Raw genomic sequence first — 4,265 nt, 5'->3', positions numbered from 1 at the left:
TGAAAGAGCTTATTTCTAGCAGGTAAGCCCTAAAAGAGCAAATTCTAGCGACGTTGTTGCAAATGTCACGCTGTGAGTGTGGCTCGTGCAGGGAAACTTGCACGATGCAGAAGAGCAATGAGTACGTCATCTGTCTGGCAAGCCCCCACACAGAGACTGCTCGCTCACTGAGACGGAATGCTCACTCGAGCATGAGTCTCGCTCTTCTCCACTCGCGGACCGCCTTCACTGGAGGCAGCCCCGCTCTCCCGTTTCCTCTCTCTCAGCGAACCTCGGAGAGGGAAACAGCGGAGTCAGGGAATAAGCAATCGTTCTGACTGAGCATGAGTCTCGCTCTTCTCCACTCGCGGACCGCCTTTCATTGAAAGCAGCCCCGCTCTCCCGTTTCTCCTCTCTCAGCGAACCTCGGAGAGGGAAACAGCGGAGTCAGGGAATAAGCAATCGGTCTGACTGATCTCATGCCGGCACTGTGCCTGCGTGCTCTCTCTTCATTGCACTCGGATCCACTGCAGAAGGGCAGTGAGCTACGCGCTTACTGAGACAGAATGCTCACTCGAGCATGAGTCTCGCTCTTCTCCACTCGCGGACCGCCTTTCACTGAACAGCCCCGCTCTCACGTTTCTCCTCTCTCAGCAAGTCTCAGAGAGAGAAATGGCGAAGCCTGGCAATTAAGCAACCGTGTCTGAGCAATCTCACGCAACACAGAGCCTGCGTACTCACTCTCCCCGCTGCGCTTCGATCCTTATCTCCCACGTAAGGATCAGTGCCCCTCTTTACATCGAGCGGCTCTATCCTCCTAAGTAGATCGGAACAGATGCTGCCGCTGGTAGCTTCAAATTTGTGTGTGTGTCACTATGGCTGCGCTCACAGACACGGGCTGCTTTTACCACGAAAGCAGTCTGCCCCTGTTCGTTCGCGGAAGGCGGCCCCGCCTCCCCGCGCTCATGTTTCTCTCCTCTCAGTTACCTCGGAGGAAGCAATGACGAGCTCGCGGGTTGAACGATCAGACTTGAGCAATCCTCGACACACATCATGCGTGCTTAATCTGCCAGTGTGTGTTACACACGAGGATCAGCGCACCTCGTTATACGAGTAGCTTAATCCTCCCAGGCAGATCAAAGCAAAACGTGGGCAGCTTCGCATTTATGTGTGCGTTGCTGAGCCCCGCCTCCCCCGCTCTTGTGTTTCTCTCCTCCCAGTTACTCGGAGGTAGAAATGGCAAACTCGCGGGTATGATCGATCAGGCTGAGTGATTTAATACCGGCAAGGCCCCCGCTTGCATCACTCTCCACGCAGCTCTTTGATCTGCCAGTGTGTTTACACGTGAGGATCACCGCCCCTCATTGTCGAGCGGCTCAATCCTCCTGGGTGGTTTGGAGCAGAACGCTGTCACCAATGATTCAATATCACTGACAGCTTTGTATTTGAACGGACCTCTCGCCTGGGTCACGCCCACGCTGAGGCTGTGCTGCTGAGACAGACCGCTCTTACTACGAGAGTTCATGTCTCACTCCGCTTTGCTAGCGGCTTGCCTTCTTGAATGAAGACGGCCCCGCCCCTCCCCTGCTACGAACGGATTTGAGAGAATGCGCGCAGCATTTTTGATCTGCCAGAGTGTTTACACATAAAGATCATCAGAACTCCTCTTCTAACGAGCGGTTTGATCTTTTTTAGACGGATTAAAAGAGAATGCTGTCACTAATGATTATTATCACTGACAGCTTCAAATTGGACGAGTCTGGGCCATGCCCACGCTGAGGCAGCGCGCACTGGGGCTGACTGCTCTGCTATGAGAGCATTAAGTCTAGCGAAGCATTTTTTGAAAGCATTTTCAGGGAAAGCAAATTTCCTCTTCTGAGTGTGGGTTCCCCATACGGCGACCAGCCTCTCAATTTAATCCAACCCCTTGTCACACGGGCTGAGGCCTGAAAGGCCATCCCTGTAGTGCCAAACTGGGTGTTGGAGACAATAAAATTAGGTTATTCACTGCAATTCCCTCGAATACCCCACGATTCAACTGCGTGGTTCCCACCCCAGTTAGAGCAAAGATGCACACGTCCTGCGCTCAGAGGTGATGAATTTGCTGGCGATATGAGCCGTAAAAACGGTTCACCCAGCTCAGAGTGAGTCAGGCTTCCACAGCCGCTACTTCCTCGTCCCCAAAAAGGATGGTGGCCTCCGGCCCATCCTTGATCTCAGACACCTGAATCACGCCCTCATAAAAAGGTAATTCAGGATGACTACGCTGAAACAGATCCTTGCGCAAATTCGCTCAAGAGACTGGTTCTTTTTGCTGGATGCATACTTTCTGGCCCCCCGCACTTTTACGAAGTCCCCCATCTGAGACAGATGGGAATCCACATTCTCAACTACCTCAACGACTGGCTCCTTCTGGCCCAGTCAGAGGCAGAATTAATATCACACAGACCCTCCTCCTCAGCCACCTGGAGTGCCTGGGACTCAGGGTCAATTTTTCCCAAGAGCTCGTTGTTCTCCAGCCAGTGAGTATCGTTCGAATTTTTGACTCAACCCAAATGAGAGCTGTAGTCACGCCGGAACAGGCTCTGGCCATACGGAGGCTAGCGACCTCCTTCTAGATTGGTACCACTCGCCCTCTCAAAGCGTTTCAGAGGATGCTGGGCCTCATGGCGGTGGCATCGCCAGCGCTACAGTTGGGTGTGCTTTGTATACGCCCCCTTCAGCGCTGGTTGAAACCACGGGTTCCATCCCATGCGTGGTGTCACGGACGCCTGCAGATCAGGGTGAGTCAGGCCTGTGTAACAGCCCTGGCCCCGGGAAAAACTCCCACTGGATGGAACAGGGCGTGGCCATAGGGATGGTTTGCAGAAGGACATTTGTCACAACAGACCCCTCCAACTCAGGTTGGGGGGGTGCTGTGCGAGGGCATACCAACTTTCGGCCACTGACCGAAGGCGGAAAAAGGCTTCCACACCAACTGCCTGGAAATACTAGCAGTATGTCGAGCCTGTCAGTTCTTCCTGCCAGTCCTAAAAGGGCACCATGTGCTCAACCCACGCTCGCTGAGAGCAGCGCATATACTGGGCAAATTGAACCAAGGAGCGGACATGTTATCAAGGAGCAATGTCCTCTCAGGGGAGTGGACGCTCCATCTGCAGATGGTTCAGAGGATCTGGGAGATCTTCGGCAAGGCCGAGGTGGACCTCTTCGCCTCAGAAGAAAACTCTCACTGCCCAATTTATTTCTCAAAGACCAAGGATGCGTTGGCCCACGATTGGCCCAACCTCCTTCTTTAAGCTTTTCCCCCGATCGCCCTTATCCCACAGGTAATCAGGTGAGTAAGGGAACAGAAACACAAGGTTCTCCTGGTGGCCCCCTTTTGGATGTACCAGCTGTGGCTATCAGAGCTAACTCAGCTGTTGATAGTGGCCCCTTGGCCTGTTCCACTGAGAATTAATCTCCTCTCTCAAGCGAACGAGACAATATGGCACCCTCGGCCCGACCTATGGACCCTGCACCTCTGGCCGCTCGATGGGAGCCTTCCAGCCTCCTAGAGCAAGTTTTAAACACAATTTCGGAGGCTAGAGCCCCGTCTATGAGACGCCTCTACGCCTTGAAGTGGTCTTTTTTCTCCGCTTGGTGTCTAAACTGCGGCAAAGACCCTCAGACTTCCGATTTGACAGAGGTATTGTCATTTCGGCAAGTGCTGCTGGATAAGGTACGCTCCCCATCCACACTCAAAGTCTATGTGGCGGCTATAGCGGCTTCTCATGCCCCTATAGAGGGCCAATCGGTGGGCAGACACAGCGCGGTCATCCGCTTTCTAAGGGGTGCCAGGAGGCTGAATTCGCCTCGTCCCCCTACCGTCCTTTCATGGGATCTGCCCACGGTGCTGAGGGCCCTGAAGGGCCCCGCCTTCGAGCCGCTACCATCTGCCAACATTCGGTAGCTATCGCTGAAGACTGATCTGCTTCTAGCACTGGCATCAGTAAAGCGAATAGGGGACCTGCAGGCGCTCTCCGTTAGCCCTGCCTGCCTGGAATTAGGGTCTAACAACACTAAAGTCTTCCTGAAACCAAGGCACGGTTACGTACCCTAAGGTGCTGTCCACTCCGTTCAGAGCACAGGTCATTACGCTCTCCGCACTTCCTCCCTCTGAAGAGGACAGAGAGTTATCTCTGCTCTGCCCCGTCAGAGCTCTGAGAATCTATATTGCGCATTCCGCCCCCTATAGGCGGTCGGAACAACTCTTTGTCAGCTTCGGTAACCGCACCAAAGGGCTTCCG

The sequence above is a fragment of the Sinocyclocheilus anshuiensis genome, unplaced genomic scaffold (genome assembly GCF_001515605.1).
Source record: "Sinocyclocheilus anshuiensis isolate Anshui unplaced genomic scaffold, SAMN03320099.WGS_v1.1 scaffold248, whole genome shotgun sequence".
NCBI classification, from domain to species: Eukaryota; Metazoa; Chordata; class Actinopteri; order Cypriniformes; family Cyprinidae; genus Sinocyclocheilus; species Sinocyclocheilus anshuiensis.
Note: the sequence above shows the minus strand (reverse complement) of the source record.